The sequence below is a fragment of the Equus quagga genome, chromosome 6 (assembly GCF_021613505.1).
Source record: "Equus quagga isolate Etosha38 chromosome 6, UCLA_HA_Equagga_1.0, whole genome shotgun sequence".
Taxonomy (NCBI): domain Eukaryota; kingdom Metazoa; phylum Chordata; class Mammalia; order Perissodactyla; family Equidae; genus Equus; species Equus quagga.
The window spans coordinates 37513070-37540790 of NC_060272.1; the positions used below are offsets into that span (position 1 = coordinate 37513070).

Sequence of the window (27721 nt, forward strand, 5' to 3'; positions counted from 1 at the left end):
ATCAAGGGTATCTATGCTTAAATTCTTAGTTAAAGCCAAAAATCTTTTTATAAATGTGATATATAGTCTGCTTTCTCAGTATATATCTTAATTTGTATTAAAGTTAGGGCACTCCTATATAATAAATTCAAGATTTTTTCTCAGTGGAAAAAAAAATACTGATATTCTGAGGAACTCTCAAAAAGCAGGCATGAATAATTTCTTTAGTATAGCCAAGACTTGGGAAGGCAGCATGGCTCTGAACACCATTGGGGCCAGTTGTAAGCCAGAAAATAGGTGGGACACTATTGCCATATTGGAATTGGCCCAAATCCTAATCTTTTAAAAATAGGCTCCTACTCACGAGCACAGTGGAAGTTAAGGCAAGAGGTGGGAAGTTCCACCATTACAGGGCCATATTTCCTTCTTTCCTTGCTTCCTTTCAGACCAGTTAACTTGAAACTGTTTGTGTATTCTGCAGGACTTAGAAGAAATCTGCAAGAAATATACAATAAATCCAACATTCTGTATTTTCCTACTATTTCCCATAACACTAAAGATTCAGGAGTGACAATATCACAAAGTGTATCAGGAGGCTATTTAATCAAATGTTTACTGCTTCATAAAGACCACCAACTTTCCAGCCTGAAATAGTTAAGTTCTCAATTCTATAACCTGTACTATGCCAATTACTTATTTTAGAATCTCTTTTACCAACTCCCTTCCTATTTTCTAATTACTCGTCTGTTGGTAAGTATCTTTCATTATGTGCTTTTGATTGCAGGTGCCAGAAAACTTGTCTAAGATGGCTTAAAGACTGGACAGTTTCCCTCACATAACAAGCATTCTAGAGAGCGATGGTTTCAACGCTGTCATAGGTCTGAGTTGGCTTCTCTGAGATTAAATTCTCTTTCTTTTTAAGGTACTTGAATATCCACAGCAAGTCTACACAGCATAGCCTCAGATTACAATATCAAAACGGAATTAGAGGGAAGATTTTTTTTCTCTTGAACACCTTTTTTTTTATTAGAAGGAAAATCTTCCCAAGAAGCCATCCAGGTCACTTTCAGTGAAATTTCATCGGCAACTATTGAATCATTTGTCCATCCTCTAGAAGAAAGGAAGAAGGCAGAGAAAATGAGCATTTGACACTTTTAGTTTCTAAATGAAAAGGTAAGATCTAGCAGCCAAGAAGAGAGGTTGGGCTGTGAATTGCTTTTGGGTAAATAGATAACAGTGTCTGTCACAGCTCTTAAGTGAATAATCATCAAGTAGTATTTTGGTTTCTGGCAGGAACCTATAAATAGGCAAAATTTCACTCAACAGCTAACTCAAATCTCTTAGATGCCTGCAGCTAAGTGCTGATAAGAACGCCCATAGTGTCCTATAGACGGGACTGAACACCACCTTCGGTGGTTGCCTAGCTGGTTACATATCTCCCTGTCCATGGTACTAGCAAAATACACTCCTGCATAGCCATGTTTTATAGCATGGGCTCTATTGGGTTTGTTGATTTATTGATCATGATTTTAAGAAAATGCTTAAGAACCTTTGCCTAGAATAAGCATGCTTGAATTGAACAAAGAGAGACCATGGTTTTGATTAGTGTAGTGGAATTTCTCATTCTCGGATCCTTTTATTAGTAAATCAGTCTCCATTCTAGGCAATCTCTGACTGTGCATAGCGCTGGTAGGAGACAGTACCACTCTCAGTCTGAAAGCTGGAGGAGTCATATACTGATTATCCCTCTCCTGGCCCATCAGGGGTTACTTGGGTGATTTAGGCTCAGTCTATCAAACTCTCTCCCCTCTGAATTTGAATCTTTAATGAGTGGCACAAGAACATGAGGATGGGGAGATGCCATATTTATTGCAACCAGTAGAATTTAAGTGCACTTTGCTATGGTTCCTGTTTCCAGTCTTCCTTCTTCCTGCTCATGTTCTAGACCTTGTTGTCCAGTCTTTTGCTAATTTTGTGAGCCCCAGATTGTATTTTCAATAAATTGAGATCTTGCTTGAGTTAGATGAGGTAAACTTCTGTTCTTGGGTTTAACCCCCAGGACTGTAAAAGGCATGTGTTGGTAGTTGGCACCAGCCCCTATGCTGAAGCTCCATGATGTTTGTAATATCTTCTTCTATTGTGAATGTCTGAGGCTGCCGTGATGTCTGTGGCTTAGGCTTGTGCTGGCTTCTGTTCTGATTGAGCTTGTTTCCCGCTCAATGTAGAGTTGAGCAAGGGAAATGGCAGGGGAGGAGTTGAGGGAGGGTACCATAAGAGGTTTCTATAGATAAATTATGTGAGGTTTTGCTGTCTTTAATTTGATGGACTGGTAGCTCCCAAAACATTCCTTCCAACAATTTCCCGGCAAGTCTTAGTGGCTTGAGTTGCCTGAATGCATCAGACTAAACACTAACCACCCTTTAAAATTTAACTGTTGACAAATTTTTATACTCTTAGAATAGGGGTTCTCCAGAGTCTGGCTGGACACCTGCATGGGAACATGTCTCAAGAGCTTAAAACAGGGTACTTGATGTCGAGCTGTGGGGCCTGAATACACTGGAATATACATAATGTGGCCCAGGGTTCCAGGTTATTTTTCTCTTCAATCATCCTCATCAGAGAGGGATAGTCTTCATGACTAGGCTCTTCTGCTTTTAGGGTAATTGACAGTCAACTCACAATGCCATAAAAATAAATATAACTAATATTTTCTTGTCATTTTTTTTTTGAGGAAGATTAACCTTAAGCTAACATCTGCTTCCAATCCTCCTCTTTTTGCTGAGGAAGATTGGCCCTGAGCTAACATCTGTGCCCATCTTCCTCTACTTTATATGTGGGACGCCTGCCACAGCATGGCTTACCAAGCAGTGTGTAGGTCCGCGCCTGGGATCTGAAATGGTGAACCCCAGGCAACCAAAGCAGAGCACACAAACTTAACCACTATGTCACTGTGTTGGCCTCCTTTCTTGGCATTTTTAATCTATAAAATGAAGAACATTATTATATTTGATTCTCACAGAAATGTGGAAGGTAGGAAAAGACATATTGTATTATTTTCTTTTTAGAGAAGATAAAAGCCTTTTAGAGGGGCTGGTCCAGTGAAGTAGTGGTTAAGTTTGTGTGCTCTGCTTTGGTGGCCCAGGGTTTGCAGGTTTGGATCCCAGGTGTGGACCTACACACTGTTCAGCAAGTCGTATTGTGGAAGTGTCCCACATACAAAAATAGAGGAAGATTGTCAGAGATGTTAGCTCAGGGACAATCTTCCTCGAGCAAAAAGAGAAGCTTGGCAATGGATATTAGCTCAGGGCCAATCTTTCTTACTAAAAAACAGAAAACTTCAGAGAGTTCAAGTGATTTGTCCAAGATTGCTAAAATAATAGGTAGATGCAAGATTCAAACTCAGATCTAGCTTCAAAGGCCAAAGCTTTATATTCTAAGAGAATAATCATTTGTGGTAGATGAAGAGATGATTCAACTTTTTATCACTGAATCAGAGCTATCATAGATTCTGTCTGTTTTGATCAAATTTTACCCTTAATATTAATTATACTCTAAGGACTTGTGACTAAATGCTGGAAATGGCTTCAAAGAAGGAGCTCTGGGAACCAGTTGTTTGGGAGGCAAGAGAGACAGTTTTTAGAGGAAAAATATAAATATATCCATATTATAAAATGTGAGGGGCTGGCCCTGTAGCCAAGTGGTTACATTCGTGCTCTCTGATTTGGCGGCCCAGGGTTTTGCCAGTTCAGATCCTGGGCGTGGACATGGCGCTGCTTATCAGGCCATGCTGAGGTGGCGTCCCATGTGCCACAACCAGAGGGATCTGCCACTCAAATACGCAACTATATACTGAGGGGATTTAGGGAGAAAAAGGAGAACAAACGAAAATAAGATTGGCAACAGTTGTTAGTTCAGGTGCCAATCTTTAAGAATAAAATAAAATAAAATAAAATGTGAATGTACGCCAGAACCAGAAAGGACTATAAGAGGGACCGAATGCCATCTAGTCTAATTTCTTTATTCAATAAAAGGAGAAATAAATTTCAGGCACTGTGCAAAAACTTTGTTGCATGTTGGTTGTTTAAATTTAGAATTATTTAAGCCACCCTATGTGAAAGATTTTTAAAATGCCAATTTAAAATTTTACAAAGTAGAAAATTGAGACTCACAGAGGTTTAATGATATATCCAATGTTATTAGATCTATTAAGAGGCAGACAGTGAGTGAACAAATGCTCTTCTCTATAGATTCTGGACTATGGTTTTGCCAGAATCTATACAATCCACTGCAAAATCATCATCAATGCACTGTTTTCAAAGGGAGTAAAAGGATAGTTTACTTTTCTCACAAAAAAGCCTATTTCTGGCAAGATGAATGGATCAAATACTTTAGTAGACTTATTTAAGGGCCACAATTTAAAGAAAACTAAAAGCACAAGTGTTTTTATTTTATGAATGAATTCTAAGAACAAAATATTGAAACCAGAAGAATTTTGTTCATACGTAGTTCAGGTTTCTCTAACACCTAAGACTCACTCTGGGTAATGAAATTCAATAAATAGTATGCAATTAATAGAATTAGTACAGCTGGGACACGGGTACAAAATGTTACAGCAGATGGAGGATATGTATACTTCAAACAGAGCACATTGGCAAGCAGAATAGTTAGTAAAAGCAACAGAAAAATATATAAACAGTGGTCCATTAGTCATATTAAGATGGAAAGTAAACCAAACAGGCTTGTTGATGTAATCAACACTGGACTGGAACAAAGATAAAGTGTTTGTCCAAAGGAAAGGATACCAGGAAAAGACTGGAGAATTATTATTATTTTTAAACAGAACCTTTAAAGCAAAAAGAAAAACTGAATATTCGCAGAAGATACTTGACAAACAATCTCAATTGATAGGCCTGATTTCAATAATAAAGAAGTCAATTAAAATACTTGAAGTAACACAAATGTAATATACATCTATATATCTTACACTTGATATTTAGGATTAGATACGAAAAATTTAGTATAAAATTTTCTTTAAATCCAAATGAGGACTTTGCTATAAAAGCCAACTCAAGGAGAGTAAAGTTTAAACATATAAAATAAAGTTATAAAACATACACAGAAGTTCTTAAGCACAGGTTTGTGGTCCATCATTTGTCCGGAAAAAAAAATTTTTAATAGATTATTTACCAAACATTGCTAGCAAGTGAAACTACAAGGCAGCCAGTAAATTATCACCTTGTTTTAAAGATGAAAATAGATGAAGGACAGAGAAGTTCAGCAATTTGCCCATGGTCATAAAGTTATAAAGTGCTAAGGTAGGAATCCAATAAATTTTTCTAAGACGTAAATCCTGTGACAGACAGGTCTTACTGTGTTTGCACTGTAGAGGAAAACTCTGGACAAGCGTTGAAGGATATAACATAAGCAGTTATATAATTCTTAATAAATCACTTATCCATTCAGCTTTTGGGGTTTCTTCGTTGTAATATGAGTACATTGAATGAAATGGCTCCTTCTAATTATTATAGGTCTAATGAAAACTCTATGTTCTCTAATAAGATATTAATAAATCTATCATTTTAGAAAAACAAAAGAAACAACTAATAGTCAAAAAATTCAGATGGCATTTAGTAGTTTTTTGACAAATATACAAAATAATAAATGAAATAGTTGTTACTAGATTTAAGAAAATATTTTAGTTTAGGCAAGTAAATATAAAGACCTCTGCGAAATACATGATTTATTTTGAAAAATACAAATTTTAAATTTGGTTCAAAAGAGATTAAAAAACTGAGCAAATTCATAACTCAAAAAGAAATGGATAAGTTTTAAAGTAGTTAACTCCAAAAGTGAACTAGAACCAGTTTTGTAGAAACTTTAAAGAATAGAACCTTATACTATTAGAAAATTTTAAGAGTACAGAGAGTAAAGGAAGAAAGAATTATCTACTTTTTACAAGCATAGCATTACTCTGGACATCCACAGCTAGCAATCGCAACAGAAAATAGGCCCATCTCAATTATAAATATATAAGCAAGAATCTTTCTAAAAGGTTTGTGTGAATAAACTCCAAAGAATGTTAACATGAATGAATGAGATTTTTACCAGGAACAGAAACGTAGTTCAAAATTATAAAATCTACTAACATACAATTCAGCATGTCAATATGACAAAGGAAAAAAATAATTTCTATAGATGCTAAGATAATTGACAAAATTTAAAATCAAAATGTGATTATACAGTGAATCTTAAAAGTAGACTAGATAGTTGCCTCTATACCATAAAAAAAATCTCATAGCAACAGTCATTGAAATCTTCCATCTGAAGTCAAGACCATGACAAAGAGGCCCAGTGTAATCACTGTCATTTAAAATTATTTTGGAAGTATGAATGAATGCAATTAGTACACAAAGAGTAATGAGATATATAAAAATTTTAAAGGGGCAGGCAATATTCTTTTGATAATGATATTTTATACTTCTAACTAAAGATAGCCATCTGAAAATATGGAAACAGAAAGGGAAGTAGATATGGTGGCTAGTTAAAAAGCAGTCGTATACAAACCAAAAATCAGTTAAAAAGTAAAAATGAAGAAGAGTTTCTACTCACAGGAGGAAAGACATATGTATACCTTCTCAAAAAAAAAAAAAGAAGAAGAAATTTGTAAGTACTATTTAAAGAAAACTTAAAAATGATACTGAGGGACTTCAATCCAGATGAATTTGATAAAAGAAAAGCCATATCTTATTTGTGGAAATACATACTCAATATTGTGATGCTATCAATATCTCTAATACAATATTAGTTATAAATCTAATAGCATCTCTTGAAATATAAGCAATCAATTCAAAACGTATGTGTAAAAACAGAGAAGAATTTGCAAAATTTTGACATACAACTAATTCTCTAGCTATTAAAATATATATTAAAGCTACATCAACTAGAATAGTTTGGAGTTATCTAACATTGATTGACAGTTTCTTGCCTTTTCAATATATAATGTACATAACCACCACATTTGTTCTTTTCTTCAAACTAGGGTGTCTGCAAGCTGATATCTTTTGTATATGTTCAAAAAGATCTGTTTCCTGGATGTATTAGAGAGACTATCATTGGGTTCCATTTTACAGATGTCATACAGATTGTCTGCCTTCTGTTGTCCCCTTCATCACGGAGTATAATTTAACTTAAGTGGGTTACATTTTTTGGTTAAAATCACTTTCCAATTATTCTTCCTAGGGGTAACACTCTCATCACCATGATTACTTTTCAGTTGTTTCAGAAACTCTTTACTCACCAAAAGAGTATATTTTACCATGAAATCTTCATGTATTACTGAACTCAGCCACTATATTGCTTTACAGCCTTAATAAATGGGGTTTTGTAATATGCAGAGGTAAAAAAGACAGGCATCTCAAACAAGCACAATGTTGCCTAGAACGTTATTCACAACCTCTGTTATATTAAGACTCTATCAGCAACTCCAATGACTAAACTGGGAAAGTAGCAGCGCTTCTTTTAGAAGCCAATGTCCTTTGGTTCCGTCTTTAGTCCTCCATCATCATAGAGACTCAGCTACTTTCTCTTCCTTTGTCTGTCTCCATATGTCTTGGTTTCTGTTCCTATTATACCAGCTGGTTAACTCTCTTTTTCTCCAGGGTAACTCCATTTGAGAGATGATGGTCCCATTAATCTCCACAATCCCTATTGGACAGAACCTTTTTACAAAACACTTCTAACTGTAGATTGAATCCTTTGGGTCAGGTTCTAAGAAAATGGAAAGTATTTGTGAGAAAGACTGGAATCTGGAAGGCTTGCTTCAAGAGAATATGAGAACTTCTATCTCATGGAACAATGTTGGTTATATCAGTTGTTGGACTGACACTCATGGAAATCAACATCTTGCAGTAATTTTTATTAATTTTCATACTTTCATTCTTACTAAATTCATTCCTCAACACTACCAGGGGTCCGGCCCAGTGGTTAAGTTTGCACATTCTGCTTCAGCGGCCCAGGGTTCGCCAGTTTGGATCCGGGGTGTGGACCCATGCACCACTTGTCAAGCCATGCTGGGGTAAGCATCTCACATATAAAGTAGAGGAAGATGAGCACGGATGTTAGCTCAGGGACAGTCTTCCTCAGCAAAAAGAGGAGGATTGGCAACAGATGTTAGCTCAGGGCTAATCTTCCTCCAAAAAAAAGAAAAAAAGAATACCATATTTTATTCTGAGAATTCTTGGCTACCAACCTGACATAATGCATAAAAGATTAAAAGTTTTATGAGTCAAACATTCTTCTTTGGCGTCTTTAAATGAAGTTAATTTTATTTTCCTAGATTAAGAAACTTTTCTATCCATAAATGGGTTAGTTCTATAAGGATAAACAAGCAGTACTTTAATTTTTATCACATTAATGTGATAATTTTCTATAGTCAAAAAGATACAATGAAATTTTATCTAATACTATAAAGTATAGGTATTTTATACACTTAGGGAAAAATTTGATAGCATATTTCAACATGTAAAATGTGCTCATCCATTAGATTAGCAATTCCAAATCTACAAAATCTTTTGACAAAAATACCTGCATATACACACATATATACACATAAAAATACGTCTGACTCGTTGTGTAAAATAGCAGAGTAGGAAGCAAATTAAATATCTGTAAGCGGAAATGGGTAATTGTTGTGATCCTACTGGGGAAATTATGTGGGTGCTAAACTAAATAAGGTAGATTTGTAAGTATTGATATAAAAATATCTCCAATACAGAGATCTCCACATACACTAACATGTATGAAGATAATGGTCTCTTCTACACCATGCTGTTAAAATGATTGCTTTTGAGGCATGAAGTGTTAAAGTGTGAGGAGTGTGCTGAGAAATCTCTTTCTTATTTTACAAACTTATGAATTATTAGATTTATTTTAATGAGACAGTATTTACCAATTGTACATCTAGATTTTTAAGGTTTTTATTAAAGTATAACGTACCTACAGAAAAGTGCACAAACTGTAAGTTTTCAGTTTGTTGAGTTTGCACAAACCATGAGTTTGCTCCTGTATCCAGTACCTGGATCCAGAAATGGAAGATTACTAGCACCCCAGAAGTCTCTCTCATGCCCCCTCCTAGACAATATCTCTCAAATGTTAACCACTATCCTGAATTTTAATACCATAGGTTAGTCTTGCCTGATTTTGAACTTCTGTAAATGGGAGGTTTCAGTATATATGCTTGATTTGGCTCTTTGTGATGTTGTCTATTTGATTTTTTAGCAAAAATTTATTTAATCTCCATGTTGTGTAGTATTCAATTGTGTGAAAATATTACATTTTATCCATCCAACTGCTAAAGGACATTTGGATTGTTTCCAGTTTCTGGCTATTACAAAGAGAGCTGCTGTGAACATTCTGTACGTTTCTCTTACTGAACATATGCACGCATTTCTGTTGGCTCTATCCCTAAGAGTGAAATTGCTGGGTTATAAGGTAAGCAGCTGCTCAGCTTTTACACCTCCTTGCAAGCAGTTTTCAAAGTGGTTTTTGAAGCACCTATTGGCAATGTATGGGAGTTATATTTGGTACACAGTCTATGAATACTTGGTATAGTTTCAGTCTTTTTCAATTTAGCTATTCTAGTATTGTGTAGTGATATTTCATTTTGTGTGCAATTTTCATTTCCCCTATGACAAAAAAATCAAGTACATTTTTATTCATTTAATAACCATTTAGATAAACTCTTCTTAAAGTATGTATTCAAGCCCTTTGCCCACTTTCTATTGTGATGCCTCTCTTTCTCTTTTTCTCCAGCATATTGAGAAATAAATATATACCTCACTAATAAAAATTATATATACTTAAGATTCACGATGTGATAGTTTGATATACACATGCGTTGTGAAATAAATACCACAATCAAGTTAATTAACACATCCACCACCTCACATTGTTACCTTGTGTGTGTGTGGTGAGTACACCTAAGATCTACTCCACTCTACTTAAATTTCAAGTATACAATACATTATCAGGAACCGTAATCACCCTGAAGTACATTAGATTCCCAGAACTTATTCATCGTATAATTGAAAGTTTGTACCCTTGGAACAAATCTCCCTATTTCCTCTACCCCCCACCCCCCCAGCCACTGGTAACCACCATTGTACTCTCTGGTTCTATGAGTTTGATTTTTTTAGATTCCACATATAAAAGAGATCATATAGTGTTTGTCATCCTCTGTCTGGCTTACTTCATCAGCTTCATGTCCTCCAGATTCATCCACGTTGTTGCAAATTTCAGGATTCCGTTCACTTTTTTCTTTGGTTGAATAATATTCAGCCAATATATATGGATATTATTATATATATAGAATTATATATTTATAGTGGAATATACATATATAAATATATAGTGTACAATCATTCCTTTTCCCTACATCTTTGCCAGTATTTGCTATCTCTTGTCTTTGATAATAACCATCCTAACAGGTGTGAGGTGATATCTCATTTGGTTTGGATTTGCATTTCCCTGATTAGTGATACTGAGCACTTTTTCATATAAGTGTTGGCCATTTGTATGTCTTCTTTGGCAAAGTGTTTATTTCATTCCTTTGCTCATTTTTAAATTGGGTTATTTTTTTTTTTGCTATTGAGTTGTATGTGTTTGTTATATATTTTAGATATCAACCCTGTATCAGATATATGGTTTGCAAATATTTTCTCCCATTCCACAGATTGCCTTTTCATTTTGTTGATGGTTTCTTTTGCTGTGCAGAAGCTTTTTAGTTTGATGTAGTCCCACTTGTTTATTTTCGCTTTATGTTGCCTAAGTTTTTCTGGTTATAGGCAAAAACTCATTGCCAAAGCCAATGTCAAAGGGATTCTTCTCTATGTTTTCTTCCAGGAGTGTTACTGTTTCAGGTCTTATGTTTGAATCTTTCGTCCATTATGAGTGATATTTGTATGCTGTAAGATAAAAGTCCAATTTCATTCTTTTCCTTTGGATGTACAGTTTTCCGGGTACCACTTATGGAAGAGACTATCCTTTCCCTACTGTGTTTTCTTGACACTCTTGTTGTACATTAGTTGGCGACATATATGTGGGTTTATTTTGGGACTCTCTATTCTGCTCTGTTGGTCCATGTGTCTGTTTTTATGCCAGTACCATACTGTTTGGATTACTATAGCTTGGTACTATAGTTCGAAATCAAGAAGAATAATGCCTTTGGATTTGTTTTTTTCTCAGAATTACTTTCACTATTTTGGGTCTTTTGTGGTTCTATACAAATCTTGAAGTTGTTTCTTCTACTGTAGTGAAAAAAATCCATTAGCATTTTGATTAGGATTTCACTGAATCTGTAGTTTGTTTTGGGTAGTATAGACTTTTAACAATACTAAATCTCCTAATCTGTGAACCCAGGTATCTGTGCACTCATTTGTGTCCTTCAGTTTCTTTCGTCAATGTCTTACAGTTTTTAATTTAAAGATCTTTTACGTCCTTGGTTAAATTTATTCCTATTTTATTCTTTTTGATGCTATAATAAATGGGATTGTTTTCTTAATTTCTTTTTCTGATAGTTTTTTGTTAACGTACAGAAATGCAACAGGTTTTTGTACGTTGATTTTATATCTTGCAACTTCATTGAATTTATTATGCCTCTTTTTTCTTTTTGATTTGTATGATTAATTTATATATCTGACATAAGTGTTTTGTCAGATATGTATAATACAGATATTTCTCTCTCTCTGAAGCTTGCTTTTTTATTATGCTAACTGTGTCTTTGATGAACAAACGTTCTTAATACTAGTGAAGTTAATTTTGTCAACTTTTTGTTTCTTTATGATTAGCACTTTTTGCATATTATTTAAGAAATCATTTTTTAAACCCAAGGACATGGAGATAATACTATTTTTTAAATTGCTTTACTGTATTACCTTTTCTGTTCAAATCTACAAACCACACAGAATTGATTTTATGTGTGATGTGAGGTCAAGATTTATCTTTTTTTCAGTATGGACGTCCAATCAACAGAGTTCCATTTATTGAACAGTCCATTATTTCTCATAATATTACATTTTCACATCTGAGTTAAGTCAAGTAACCATAAATGTGTGGAACTATTTCTACACTGTTTATTCTTTTATACTGGTCCATTTCTTTATCCTGGTAGAGAACCAAACTGTCTTAATTTCTGTAGCTTTAAAATAGGTCCTCGTGTCTGGTAGTGCAATCTTATGTTTAATGTTGGAAATTTCTTGATCATGCACTGAGTATCCTGAACATTATGGAAAGTATCTTTACATATTCAGTGAAACTTGGGAGAATAATGAGGCACTGGAATGGATGCTTTTAACTTTCAATATTATGTTTTAGAGTAAGAGGACTTGTGTAAGTGGCTGAGTGTGTTCCCCAAATTACCTGACTTCTCACAGGCTTATTTTCTGCAGGGCAAAGATAGTTGGAAAAATATAGTCATGATACAGTTGCCTAAATAATATGCAATTTTCCTTTCCCATTTTCTTCATTAAAAATAAAACCTCAGAAATTTAACCAGCCAAATAATTATGTTTCCCAACTTTCCTTAAAGACAGAACTGGTTCTTCGATATATTTCTAGAAAATTTTTTGCCTCCTTCTGATCTTGCATGCTTTCCTTTTTCTTCTGGCTTAAAATACTGTTATGATGTTTGGAATACTGGACAGTCATATTTTTACAATGGCTTAAGCTACACTTTGAGGAAACAAACATGAGAATAAATATCACAGGCTAAGAGAAATGAAGCAGAAAGATGGAAGTATGAACTTGTTTGACAGAATTCAGTTAATTAGGCATTTTGGACCCAACCTCTGGACTTCTTGTCACATAAGGAACAGCTAATACTATTTGTTGGTCCAACATGGTCTCGTGTTACATTTCATGCAGCCAAATGTAGTCATAATAGGGAAAACTATCTATTTTTCACTGCCAGCTTCCTACTCCCACCCATAAGAATTATCTCATAAAGCGTACTCATTGAGAAATACACAGTTACTTTAGAAGCGCTAAATTGGCATCCCAGTGTATTAGTGGTACACTTCTATTTGAAGTGACTCATATTATTTTGCTACTTCTAGCAATTAACATACCCAGGTTTTAAAGAATAATTTTATACATGAGGAAGGATTCAAGGTTATCTATAAAATATGATCGCTCTCATAGACTTAGATTCCTCTACATTTTTGTGAGTAGTACATTAAAGAGTGGGTTTAGAGTTAGCAATAATTTATTCATGTAAAGCTTATAACTCTGGCACACCAATGGATATTTACCTCTGAAAAAAGAAACAGACAAAAAATATAGCGGATAAGAAAGCATTGGTAATAACAAACACAGTTAAAATCACCATCCTAGTTGAATTTTTAATTTAAAATAAAATTTAACATGTAGATAGAAACCAATATTGAAATAAACTACAAAGAACCAGTAGTTCCATCTGTTTTAAACATGTACAATGACTCTCCAAATTGTTAATTTACAGCAGGCTATACTCCTTTTAATAACTTACTGTTTCATAAAATACAGGTTTTCTTTTTTAAGTTTGAGAAAGATATGGAAAAAACTGCTTATATTTTCTGTTGTTAATTTTGGAACGTCTCCCACCTCTCACTTAGTGACACTGGTTTTCTTCCATCTGTTAGAGAACTAAATAAAATATGAGCTGTTGTCCATTATGCTTTGTAGAAATGGCAAATGCAAATACTTAGCCCACTCTTCTTGGCTTTAAATATTGTTTCTTTTTATTTTTTAGCTCATGTGTTTATTTTAAACAAATTTCAACATTTAAATTAAGCATTGTATTTTAAATTTTAAAAGGTATTAAGGTAATTAAGTTATTAATTAATAATATAACTAAACAATATTTAATTTCAGATATTCTCCATGATCTCTATAGATTTGATATTACAGCAAGCCAGAAATAAATTCCATGGAAGACAAACCTTAAATTAATACTGATTCACTAGTATTCAATATTTTAAGGTTAGTAAAAGAAACATAAATAAATGCTTTGGAAAATCCAAATACTATATAGAAAAAATAATCTACAGATAAATACATTAAAAAGATAATTGAGATGGTGACAGGTACTATGAAGAAAACAAAGTAAAATCATGTGATAGAAAATAGCTAGAAGGGGCTATTGTTTTTTTCAGTAATTTCATTGAGATCATAATGGTTTATAACATTGTATAATTTCAGGTGCACATTATTATTTATCAATTTCTGAATACACTTCATTGTGCTCACACCCAGTAGTCTAATTTTTATCCACCACCACACATATGTGCCCCTTTGTCCCTTTCGTCAACCCTGCAAACCCCTTCATCTCTGGTAACAACTAGTCTGTTCTCTTTATCCATATATTTATTATCTTCCACATGAATTAAATCATACAGTATTTATCTTTTTTGTCTGGCTTATTTTGCTTAATGTCACACCCTCAAGGTCCTTCCATGTTGTTCCAAATGGGATGATTTTGTCTTTTTATGGCTGAGTAGTATTCCATTGTGTATGTATGTGTATACACACACACACACATACACACACCCCACATCTTCTTTATCCATTCATTTGTAGAAGGGTTGCTTCCACATCTTGGCTATTGTAAACAATGCTGCAATGAACCTAGGTGTGCATAAGTCTCTTTGGGTCATTGATTTCAAGTTCTTTGGATAAATACCCAGTAGTGGGATGGCTGGATCATATGGTATTTCTATTTTTAATTTTTTGAGAAATCTCCATACTGTTTTCCATAGTGGCTGCACCAGTTTGCACTCCCACCAGCAGTGAATGAGCATTCACTTTCTCCACATCCTCTCCAACATTTCGTTTTTTGTCTTGGTGATCACAGCCATTCTGACCAGTATAAGGCGATATCTCATTGTTGTTTTGATTTGCATTTCCCTAATAGCTAGTGTTGTTGAACGTCGTTTCATGTGTCTGTTGGTCATCTGTATATCTTCTTTGGAAAAACATCGGTTCATGTCCTCTGCCGTTTTTTTGACCAGGTTCTTTGTTTTATGTTTTGTTGAGTTGTATCAGTTCTTTATATATTTTGGAGATCAACTCCTTGTCGGATAAATGATTTGCAAATAGCTTATCCCAGTTGTTGGGCTGTATTTTCATTTCGTTCATGGTTTCCCTTGCTTTGCAGAAGTTTTTAGTCTGATGTAAATCCATTTGCTAACTTTTTCTTTTGTTTCCCTTGCCTGAGTAGACATGGTATTTGAAAAGATGTTGCTAAGACCAATGCCAAAGAGTGTACTGCCTATATTTTCTTCTAGGAGTTTTATGGTTTCAGGTCTTACATTCAAATCTTTAATGCATTTCAAATTAAATTTTGTGTATGATGCAAGATAATGGTCTACCTTCATTCTTTTGCATGTGGCTGTCCAGTTTTCCCAACACCATTCATTGAAGAGATTTTCCTTTCTCTGTTGTATATTCTCAGCTCCTTTGTTGAAGATTGACTGTCCATAGATGTGTGGTTTTATTTTGGGGCTTTCAATTCTGTTCATTGATCTGTTTGTCTGTTTTTGTGTGGAAGGGGCTGTTTTTAATGGTGTGCAGAGGAAATGTCTGAATTGTAATTGAGCTAATATCCTACATTAGCATAGATGTACAGCTCCTATAACAAATTCCTAACTGAATGATAATAATTTAAATCACTTTTTTCTGTGTCATGTAACAGTCCTCGGATTAGCAGTCCATGTTGTTGAGGTCAATTCTTCTTTTATCTTTTGGCTCTTCTCCATCCTCCCACCCCCAGGACGTTGTCTTCATCCTCATATCGATAAGCATTCAATATGAGATCTAAGAGTTTCACTTTTCAGGCAGAGAGCAAGAGAAAAAATGAAGGAGACACATGCCATTTCATTTCAAGAACATCACCTAGAAGTTATTCAAACCAGGTCTACTTATACCCTTTGGGCCAACCCAAAGTCACATAGCTACATCTAGTGCAAATGAAGCTGAGTAAGGATGTCTTCATTTTAGCCAGATATCATATTTGAGTTCCATTACTAAAGAGAAGACTGGACTTTGGGTGACAGACAGACTTTTACCTAAAATGAAGAGAAGGATCAAACACTGCTAAAATTTTGGGAGACAGTTTACAGGCCATTATTTCTTCAAATATTTTCTCATTCTGCACCAATAACTTTGGCTTCTTTTTCTGGAATAATGAAATGACTATTAGACCTTCTGATATTGTCCCATGCGTGCCTGAGCTCTGTTTATTTTTGTTCAATTTCTTTCCTTCTATCATTAAGATTGGAAAATTTCTACTGATCTCTTTTGAAGTTCACAGAGTCTTTCCTATTTCATTCCCAAGTCTACTATTGAGCCCACGCAGTGAAACCTTTATCTGATTTTTGTATTTTTCAGTTCTAACATTTCCATTTGGCACCTGATTATACAATATAGTTTCTATTTCTCTGCTGAAAATTTCTATCTTTCTATTAATTTTGAGAGTGATCAACTTTAGCTTGTGGAACATGGTGATAAACTGCTGTGACTCTTTGCCTGATAATTTCAACATCTGAGTCATCTTGGGATTGGCGTTTTTATTATTGTTTTTCTCTAATGTTGGCCAGATTCTCCCAGTTCTTTCAATGTCAAGTGATTTTGGATTGTGTCCTGAACACTTTGAATACTATGTTGTAAAACTCTGAGTCCTGTTAAAATTCTTTGAAGATTTACTGTACATTTTCTTTTTTCCTGTTTGTTTTAGCAGGCAATTGGCCTGGTTAGGTTCAGATCAAAAGTTTTGATTTGCCTTCTGTAGGCAGTTCTTCCAAAGTCAGTTCCGGTTTCAAAGTCTGTACTCTGCTGTTTGAGTTTCCTTGTGCCTGTTCACCCAGGGTTTTGTCTAGGACTTAGGTCTTGGTGTAAACAATAATTCTGTTCTCAAAGCTTTAATCATGCTTGTTGGTGTCTGTTCCATTAGTGCTCAGATTGGAATGAGGCTGGGTGTTTGTCAATTCAAGTGCAGTATTTGGGTATCCCTTCTCCATCTCTCACGTCCCCAATTTCCCAGCCACTCTGTGGTTCCCTGGGGTCCCTTTCCCAGTCTTCTGACTTGTAAGCCTGAGTTTTTCTCATGGGTTAACCTTTTGAGCTGGTGAGCTATTTTGCAATACTGTGGCTATTCTCAAGCAAAGCTGAGACAGAAAAGAGAGACAAAATAATGGTGATCTCCCCCATACTCTTTGGATGTTTGAGGTCCTTCTCAATTCTTCCAGACGGAGGGATGGTTTTCGCCTGAGGTTTGAGATACCCTGCCATGGGAGCAGAGCAGCTTCATGACTGGGGCTTCCTCCAGGCGGAGGTGAAATATAAAAGAAAAAACAGGAGATCCTTTTCCCAATCCACTTTCCAGCTAACAGATGTCCTTGTATCCTGTCTTCTGCCTTGAAAACCAGAACTTCCCTCCTAATTTTTATTGTCCACCTCTACTTGCACTCTGAAGTAAAAGCCAGGAGATAAAGGAGGTAGAGAAAAAACTAGAAAAGTCATGGCCTTTCTTTTCTTCCTCAAGGTTGACTTCCTTCCCAATTCATCTGCTATTATGTACTGTCCAGAGTAAATATGGTCATTCTTTGTATTCTGTCCAGAGTTTTCATTGCAATCATGGAGAAAGGGTCTGTAATGAGCTTATTCCATCTTCATCATCATTGTAACTCTTTTACTAATTCTTAATATTTAATTATTAATGATTTATTCATCATGCTATGTTGTGGTCTACATTTTTGTCATATAGTTTGCCAAGTATATTTCCTGGCTTCAGTGAGGAAAGGGGAATTTGAAATATTTGGAAAACAGAGAAGAAATTTATGGGAAAATCTAATATAGAATTCACATACTTTAGACTTGATATACATTTAACATACTTTATACTCACTTTGCAGGGACAATGTGCAGAACACGCAATCAATTACTAATCATTTCACTGCTGAGTTGACGTGGATAATATGTTTCTCCAATTCTGATTCTCAAAGTTTGTTTTCTAGAATTAAAAACAACTCTGTAACTTCATAGAAGAAACATACAGTGATAAAAGACATTAAGTGGTTCTGCCATTTAATAAAATATTTACCCAACCTGACCCTTTATGCACTTACTTCATATTCATGTAAACTCCTAATATTTCTTTGAAATATCTTTATAATTTTTAGTACAAAAATACATAGCACCACATAAATTAGACACTAGAAAAGTAGAATGAAGCAAGGTATACCACATAAAAGATTTTTAATAGTAAATTAAAGTTCTCTTGAAAATTTTTTCTTGTGCATTTTAGCATTTTGAAGGATGCTTTCTAAATTAACCTTTCTTTATTCCATCTCCACTTGGTAACTATGTATGAAATATTTTGATACAATGAGGAGGAACATTGTCTAAACAATTACTTTTTCCTGTTAGTAAACTTTGTATGACTCTATTACTCATAATCTAAATTTGGACAAAGCAATGGATATAGCAGACATTCAAAGCTATTCTGGATGGATATAACCCAATCTATATAGCAGTATATTTCCTGGAATTGTTTTTGAGAAAAATCATGCACTTTTCCATCAACAGGAGTTCTCATGTACAATGTTAACCTCAGAACGTACAGGTCAGGCATTCCTATCCTCTCATGTCATTAATATTGGTAAAAATCAGAGATGGAATTATGTTCAATAAACTTCTAGTGAAAAAACCAGACATGTTTAAGGAATCGTCTAAATTTATAACATTAATTATTATGATGATTATTAAACAAAGGAATTTAATTTAATAAATTTTCTTAAATGCCAACTCTGTAAAGACCTGCACAGAGACTACAAAGATGAGAGATATATAGGAATATCAAAATCAGAGTCCTTGTGCTCAAGAGAGTTATAATTTTATAGGAGTATATTAAAAAATTGAGAATAATTTTCATTACCAGTTGCTATTTTTAAGAAAATTAATATTTATTGAGAACTTATTATACGTCAGATCCTATTTTCTGCATTTTATAGTTTTTGTGTTATTTTATAGGAAGTAAGTTTGTATTTTCCCCACAGTACAAACAAAGGTACAGACTCAAAAAGGTTTAGAAATTTTCCAAAATAGATTCAGGATTCAAATTCCTCTTTGAAGCCCGTGAAACACTATGAAGCCTCAGACAATATTTTGGGGATTCTTGCCATTATTGTTGCAAACAAAATGCCACAAGAGTTGAAAAAAAGAAAGAAACCTAATTTGATCACAAGTAGTTCACGAAAGTGGCAGTACATTCTTTAGAATGTGGAAGAGGGCATTCTATTTAGAAAGTTGAGAATAATCTAGAACCTGGAAGTTGAAAAGCTAAAGATTTGTTCAAGGAACTGCAAGTGCTGGAGTTATGGGGTTTCCACAGGGGAGCAGTGATGGAGTAATGTTGTAGTGATCAAGTGCTGTAGAAGTAGAACAAGATAAATTGAGGCTGAGGAGTTTGCTTGTCATTCACTAGGTAGGTGATATCCACTATAGCTCCTTGAGAGGAAGAATGAAGTCATAGTTTATCAAGATAAGTCATAATTTCTTAGGTAGGCTATAACACGGAAAAGAAAGAGACTGGAGGGAACAAATCAGTGTAGAACACTATTGTAAGAGTTTAGGCAAGAGGATATTAACCAGCAGACAAACGTGAGGAATGTTAGGGGAGATAGAATCTATGGGATTTTAAAAGTTGCTAAGTATATTTTATAGATGGGAGAGAGGCATTAATTAACTAAGAAAGTTTGAGCTGTTATAGTTGAGAGAGCAGAGGTAACTCTGAGGGAAAAAGAGAAAAGATAAATGGTTTTGTACATTTAGTTTAGGGTGAGGATGGTGGACCCATGTGCATTGGATTAAGATAGTGGAGATTCTCTTGGATTCGGGCTGAAGATCTGGGCAGGGCTGAGGCACCTCAATTTGGGAGGTATCTGCAGACAAATTATCATGGAAACCCTCAAAATGGATGGAATAACCCAAGAATCAAGTGCATAGGAAAAAGAAATTTCTTCAAGCACCATAAATTTAGGATTACAGAAAAAAAATTCGACAAGACAATAAAAAGCTGTACTTCATGCATATGAATACATATCAGCAGGATTCAAAAGCAGAAAAATAATTTTAGCTCCCTCTTTTTTTTTCCTGCTTTTTCTCCCCAAATTCCCCCAGTATTTAGTTGTGTATTTTTTTAGTTGCGGTCCTTCAAATTATGGCATATGGGACGCCGCCTCAACAGAGGCCTGATGAGCGGTGCCATGTCCCAGCTCAGGATCCGAACCCTGGGCCACGGAAGCAGAGTGCACGAACTTAACCACTTAGCCACAGGGCTGCCCCTCCTCTTTTTTTTTTTTTAATGCTTAAGTGCTATTACATATTATCTCACTTAATCTCAAGATTCCTCTGAAGTAGGGCTACTGTTATCCCTTTATAGGGGAGAAACCTGGAGCTCTGATGGGCTATGAAACTTCCCTCTGCTCACATAGACAATGAGTGGCTGAGCCAAGATTCACACCAAGTAGCCTGCACCTAGATTTTGTACTTTTTACTTTTATGTTATACTGCCTCTTGGTTATGGAAAATAGCTTGTTTTAATAAGAATCTTTTATTTTACCAATATGCATAGCTGAAGATTTATAGTCATCTTCTTTTGTAAGTCCTTATTTTACTCGTCATCTTGATAAGCCAAAGTGACAAGAGACAGAGAAGGATTCAAAGTCACGTAGGAGAGATTTCCAGGTGGGGTGTAAGCTCTAGGGAGTGATACAACACAACTAAAATAAATATAGATATGGTGGTATTATCTCTATTTTCCAAAAGTGACTTCTTGTACAACTGATCTAATTTAAATTTTTTATACAATACACCAATCAGTGCATATGATAAATTTTTTAATAATTTGTATCTCAAACCCACAGTGCCTTCAAAGTGTGGACCCTCATAAGAAGAGGTAGTTGTTGTTCTGATAGCAAACAACCCTTTTATCCTTGGCATGATGGACTTTGTCATGCGTTAAGACATTATTAAAGAGTAGATTGGGATATTTATGTACTGAGATAAATGTTGAGAAAACCGCAAAGCTCTTTGCTACACATAGAGAGAAATTCAAGTAAAAAATTTAGGGATCCAATAAGAGGATATCAGGAACTTCCTAGGAAAATGAAGGGCTACAGAGGAAAAGAGAGTCAAGAGACCTTGGAACTATAATCCCAGAGGAGGGACCTAGAGATTTCTCTAAGAAAATGCTGTGTACTCCACATCATAAACCCCTTGTTCCATCATACTTAGAAAGCATTTAGTAAAATTTAAATAGCTCACTTATGCTCTGATGATGGTGAAGTTTGCTGTTGGTCAGACCTAAAGAAAAGAGTGATGAGATTCTCACATATGAGTCACACACCTAAGGAAGCAGGTGTATGCTTTTATTATCAGAAGGCAGAGCAGCATGGAGGCTAAGTGTGGGCTTTGGAGCCAAACAGCTTAGGTTTGAATCTTGGCTTGGGCACTCACCCTAGCAATGTGATGTAGATAAATTTTCCATGCCCCATGGGTTTTTTTGTGAGGATTAAATTAGATTATCCATACAAGGTTCTTAGAATAGTGCCTAGTGTGTGATTAGTTTTCAATAATTGTTCACTTCCCTGATAATGATATTTGAATAAATATTTAAAGAATATTTGCTTAAAGTAGTGCTCATTTGTTTATCTGCCAGTGGCATGTCATTGGATTAATTCTGTATTCCTGATGAGCTCTCTTTCAATTATTCTTACCTAGTAATTTTTATTTGGATATTCCAATATTTTCAGCATGAAAATGTATTATCTTAAAGTTTTAACCTCCTCTTTTACACATCTCTTCTAATTTTAATGTTGTCTTTTTCTCGTCACAATTCTCCCGTATTCAGGTTTGCAAAAGTTTGGCTATTTTATTGATCTTCTTCAAAGAACCAGCTTTGGATTATATTTGTGGAACCTGTTTCCTTATTATTTTCTGTTCCATTGTTTTTTGTTTTTGTCTCTATTTTTTTAAACTGTTTTTGCTTCTTGTTATTCTAAGTTTTGAGGAACTGTAAGTGGAGTCCTTTACGTTCAGTACAAGTTAATTTTAAACTAATACATTACATTTACATCTTATATTACAAACAATACTTTGGCTATATCATACAAGTTTTTTTTTTCCCCATAGGAAACACTGTTAATATAATGCACTTAAAATATTTAATAATTTTCATTTTTATTTCATCATTAATCAGTAATTATGTAATGATTCCTTAAAAAACAATATTGTCAATATGAGTGGATTGGGGAGTACAGAAGTGTTATCTTTTACTATTGTCTAATTTTCTTACATTGTAATCTGATGTATAGCCCATAAAATATGCTTTTAAAATTATTTTATCGAGCCTTTCTTTTGAACTCAAAGGTCAATTTTCGTGACAATTTCATGTATCTTGAATGAATGCATTCTCTTTTGCTACATTAAATATTCAATGGATATATTAGTACAACACAATTTTGTTATTGATGTTTTAATATCTCTACTTAGTTTTACTTTAGAATTTGTTTTTTTATATGTCAATTGCACATGAAAATTTGTCATATTTTTCACTATTTATGTTCTGCATTTGTCATTTGGCCTTGTCTCACTTTCTGTTCTCTTTTATATTTCAAAATACATATTGAACTATAAATTTTAGCAAAATAAAAAAGCCCAATCCATCCAATTTTGACTTGAATCCTAATTTGTCTGATGTTACTAGTGATAAAATTGCTTTCTATTTGTAAATATTTCTTGATATATGTATTTTCAAATCAATTATATTAAAATGTTGAGATGTGTGTAATTTTGCTTTCTTTTAGCTTCTCATATGTAGATTTTCATTTTATCATAGATTTTCTTTAAATCATGTTGGATAATCTATGCCTTTTAGTACAGGTGGTGACCCAATCTTGTTTGTTAGGATCACTGCTAAATTTGGGCTTATTAACATGCTGTACTATTTATTCTTTATATTTTCTTTTAGGGCTTTGCATTTTCATCACTTTCTTTCTTCCCTTCATTTTTTTTTCTAGTGGTTTAGGGGATATATCCTATTTATAGACTTCATCTCATTATCTTCAATCATTTAACACACAATTATTTTTTATCAATCTATAAATAATGAGTATCTATACCTTTCTTATGAAGGAGGGAAGACCTTTTCTATTAACCTCCTGTCCAGACCTTCTACCCAGATCCTTTCTCAAATGCCACACGCCTTAAGATCATCTAGAGAGTTAGTGACAGAATTATGACAATATTTGAACAGAATATTTATATGGAGGATTATCCTTGAGTATTTTTTCATCTGAAATATCTTTATTTTGTTGTTTTTGCTGTTTCACATATAAATGACGGTTTAAGTAATTAATGACACAGGTTTAAAATTACGGTTCCTTACAAATTTGTTAATGCCTTTTTAGAATCCTGAATTTTAGAAAAACAGCCTTTTTGGTCCTCCAAGCTTTTAGGATGTTCTCTCATCCATGTGATGCTGAAATGTCATGATTTGTCTAGCTGTGTGCCTTTTCCGTTAATTCTGTACAGTATTTAGTGTATCCTTCAATCTGAAGACATGTTTTCAGCTCTTAATTACTTTATTCTGTTATTTCCTTGATTATTCCTACTTTGTCTTTTATCCTCTTTTGGAAGTTTTTATTTATTTTTTAAAAAAATATTGTTATTTTTAAAGTAGTTTTAGGTCCATATTAAAATTGAGCGGAAGGTAAAGAGATTTCCATATAGTCCTTGCTCCCACACATGTATAGCTTCTCCCATTATCAACATCCTCCACGAGAGTGGTACATTTGTACAGTTGATGAACCCACATTGACACAAAATAACCATCAAAAGTCCATAGTTTGGTTTACCTTAGGGTTCTCTTGTAGTGTTGTACATTCTGGGTGTTTGCACAAATGTATCACAACATATATCTATAATTATAGTATCATACAGAGTATTTTCACTGCCTTAACAATCCCCTGTGCTTCACCTACTCGTTCCTCCCCTCACTCACCCCAACCCCTGGAAAACATTGATCTTTTCAATATCTCCATAATTTTGCCTTTTCCAGAAGGTCATATAATTGGAATCATATAGAATGTAGATTTTTCAGAATGGCTTCTTTCACTTAGTAATACACATTTAAGCTTCCTCCATGTCATTTTGTGGTTTGATAACTCATTTATTTTTAGCACTGAATCATACTCCATTGTCTGGATGTACCACAGTTTATTAATCCATTCACCTCCTGAAGGGCATCTTGGTTGCTTCCAAGTTTTAGCAATGATAAATGAAGCTGCTATTAAGATCTGTGTGCGTGTTTTTATGTGGACATAAGTTTTCATCTGCTTTGGGTAAATACCAAGGAGCATGATTGCTGGATCATATGGTAAGTGTTCTTTTGGAACTCTTATGAGGCAAATGTTACAGTAAATGGTCTATCGGGCTCTCCATCCCTTTGTCTTTCAGAATAATTCTGAGATGATCCAAAGTTCTGATAATCCATCAAGCATGGCTGCTAAGAACACACACTCTGGGGTCAGATTATTTAGGATCAAATGCAAGTTAGTTCTCTCATTTCTTAGCTGTATGACCTGAAGGTTATTATTCGGTCTTTCAAGAAGAAAACTTCTCACCAATTAAAATAAAATAAAGTAGAACCACCGATATTATCAATTATTGTAGAGATTAAATCAGATACTGCATATAAAGTATCTAGCATAGCGTCTGTCATATAAATTTTTGACATTTGTTAACTATTATTGTTGTTAATTGATTTTCTTGAAATTTTGAGGATTGGCCAATCGCCTCTAATGTAGACATGTAGAATATCTTTTTTGGGGAGTAGAGGGTACCTAGCCAAGGCATGATCCCACCAATTTTCCCCAAGCACTAGATTCACTGCTATAGTTTGACTAGAAATATCACTATTACTAATGCTTAGAACAATCAGGGAGAAAAGGAGAGTCTGGTCCACCTGGCTGGTCCAAATGCATCTCCTGAGTTATCATTCCCAAAAGCCAGTGACACCACTGACTGACTCACCGCCTGGTTCGCCTCTACTGTTTCTACCTCTGTCATATTTCAGCCTGCCTGGGTTTAGGGCTCAAGTATCCTCCAGTTTTGTTTCTCTCTATAGTTGTACCCACGTATTTTCTAACCTTCGTAATTCTTCAGTACTTATGGACCACTGAAAATACACTAGTTTTTCAGAGTCAGTGTGGATTTACTCTTCTTTAAAATATGTTTTCTGTTATGTTGTGGGATTTGAGATGGAAGGAAGACTTTGACCCCCTTAAACCAATCTCAACAGATTGTTGGAAGTGTTCTGAAAATAAGTTTTTCAGTTTATGTTTGATGTACTGCCCATGCACCGTAGCTAGGTTTCTAGGATCTATTCCGAGCAGGTGGCTCTAGTGGAAGAGTGCCCTTGGATATGGGGACTTCTATTATGTCTCCCAGCTCAGTCATAGGCATCAGGGTTCCAAGAGCATTCCCAGGAGGGTACACAGGAGACCAATACAGACCTTCTCACTCTTTGGTTTCAAGGAACCAAATACTCTCCCAAACCACTCTCCTATCTTCCAACCCTTGCCATTCTTTTTCATAGCTATTAACATAGCTGCTTGAAAGTTATTAACATTAGCCACAGCTTCACAGGCATTAGGCCATGTGTCTTGCAACTCTACATTCTAGCATAATATTTTCTCTTTTACGGTAAGCTTGAGAAAAAATACAAACAGCCCTCCCACATTATAAAAAAATATAAGCTGTTTTCTAAATAATTAACTCCTATTTAATATTAATAAAAAAATCAAATTCCATTTAGCTGTTAATTTTGAAGGGTAAAATAAAAGGACTAGCAAGTATTATTTAGAGGTCTTACTTTGCCAAGCACTTTAAAATATTTTACCGCTTAATCTTCAAAACAATTCTATGATGCAAGTCTACCCTCATTTTACTGAAGAAATAGTTGAAGTTCAAAGAATATAAGTAACTTGTCAAAACATCACAAAAGGCTACATGATGGGTCAGAGATATGAAGCCTGCAGGACAACAAAGTCCATTCAGTCAATTTCACATAAGCAATTAGCAAGTGAACCCTTTAAGCAAAGTATGTCTTTTGCTTCTTTTTACGATTTACAAAAACGTCATATACTATAATATAAAAACATATCTGACTACAAAATAGACCCAAAAAGAAATGATTAGAGAATGTGGTATTTCTACATTGGAGGAGGGGCTTATTCGAAATGGATACATAAATCTTTAGCCTGGGACTCAAAAGAAAACAATCTGTTAATATTTCAACACATCATTCCCTTAATTTAGTTGCTTTTAATGATGAAGCTCTAATATAATTAATTTTTCTTTTTAAATTTAAGTATATAAAAAGATTAATAGTTTAAATATCATAACACATTGTGATTCTTCCGTTGCTCCCACTATAAAAATAAATTTTAGAATAGACGGGTTAAAAGTACAATGCCTGTAAAATTAATTTGTAGTATTAGGCAAGTTATGTTTTAGTTAAAGCACTGAGAGATGCTAATACGTGCAGAAAAGTATCATAATATTTATAGCAAACACAGTTGAGCTTTGGTACAGAGAGGGAAATGAGATTCCCAGATCAATTTCAAACTATTGTATTGTTTGAGCCATTTCAAATGTCTCCTCTGGGACTTTTTAGATTGTGGGGTTCAGGGCAACCATGTCTTTAATACACAGGGACATTTTCAGGATATAATAATTGGTAAACATGGCTTACGTGATTTATCATTAGTTAAGGAAAATATTCATTGGAAAATCAAATAATGAAAATGCCGTGTTTCTCCATAACGTAATACCTACAAACTAGATAATTTGATGGCAATTACGTATGTGGATTAACACCGAATAAAGTTAATCCAGGTTATTATTTTAAAATTTGCCATAACATGAAGGGAGTCAAAACTTATTGAATGATTCTAGCCTGTGAATTAGTTGTTTCAAGGATATTCCTTGAAAAGTAATTTACCTTATTTTGTTTTTAAAAATTGTATCCTTCAACAACTGAGCAGAAATAAATATGATGTCTTCCAATCATGCAGCATGTGGTTGTCCATTTAGATGATAGTAATAAAGACCCGATCTGTAATAATCCAAAGGAAAGGAGAAATGTTTTAATGAGGAATATTTACCCCATAGCCCAGATGGTGAGAATGTTTATTTAAGGATTTCATTGAGCGCACCATTGTATTGGATGCTGTAAGTGATTTATACCTTGGGCTAAAGGTAAGATCTCTCTATTACATCTTCAACCAATTAATTACTTATTTTTTCCAAAAGCTTGAAGTAAAGTTAGAAATATGAATACATTTTTTACCAAAGGGTTTTTCTTTTTCTATAGCCTAACTTAACCTTGTTAAACACGGTAAGCTTATTTAACTTACCTGAAGCCATTCTTCACTGTAGCACGCGTTCTAAAGTACTGAGTGAATTCTATTTAGTTCAAATCAACCACTAGCTTTACCTAAACTTAAGAAAGTGAAAGCATTCTCAAAAATAATATTGCCAGAGGCTAAACTGTTAACTTCCATTTCAGCTGGCAGATCCTGTATTTTATTGTTCTCAGTGTACTAACGTACAATTGTGTAACTGCTTTCCTTCTGGAACCTCTATAAAA

General features: G+C 34.4%; 1 long non-coding RNA gene across 1 annotated transcript; it reads right to left on the reverse strand.

Moving 5' to 3' along the window:
- Window positions 1-955: 955 nt before the first annotated feature.
- LOC124240587 (uncharacterized) lies at window positions 956-27586 on the reverse strand. The gene is made up of 4 exons (XR_006888948.1): window positions 27489-27586; window positions 27074-27187; window positions 17915-18019; window positions 956-1089 (listed from the first exon to the last, which is right to left on the reverse strand). It is a non-coding gene; the product is annotated as an uncharacterized LOC124240587 (long non-coding RNA).
- Window positions 27587-27721: the final 135 nt, after the last annotated feature.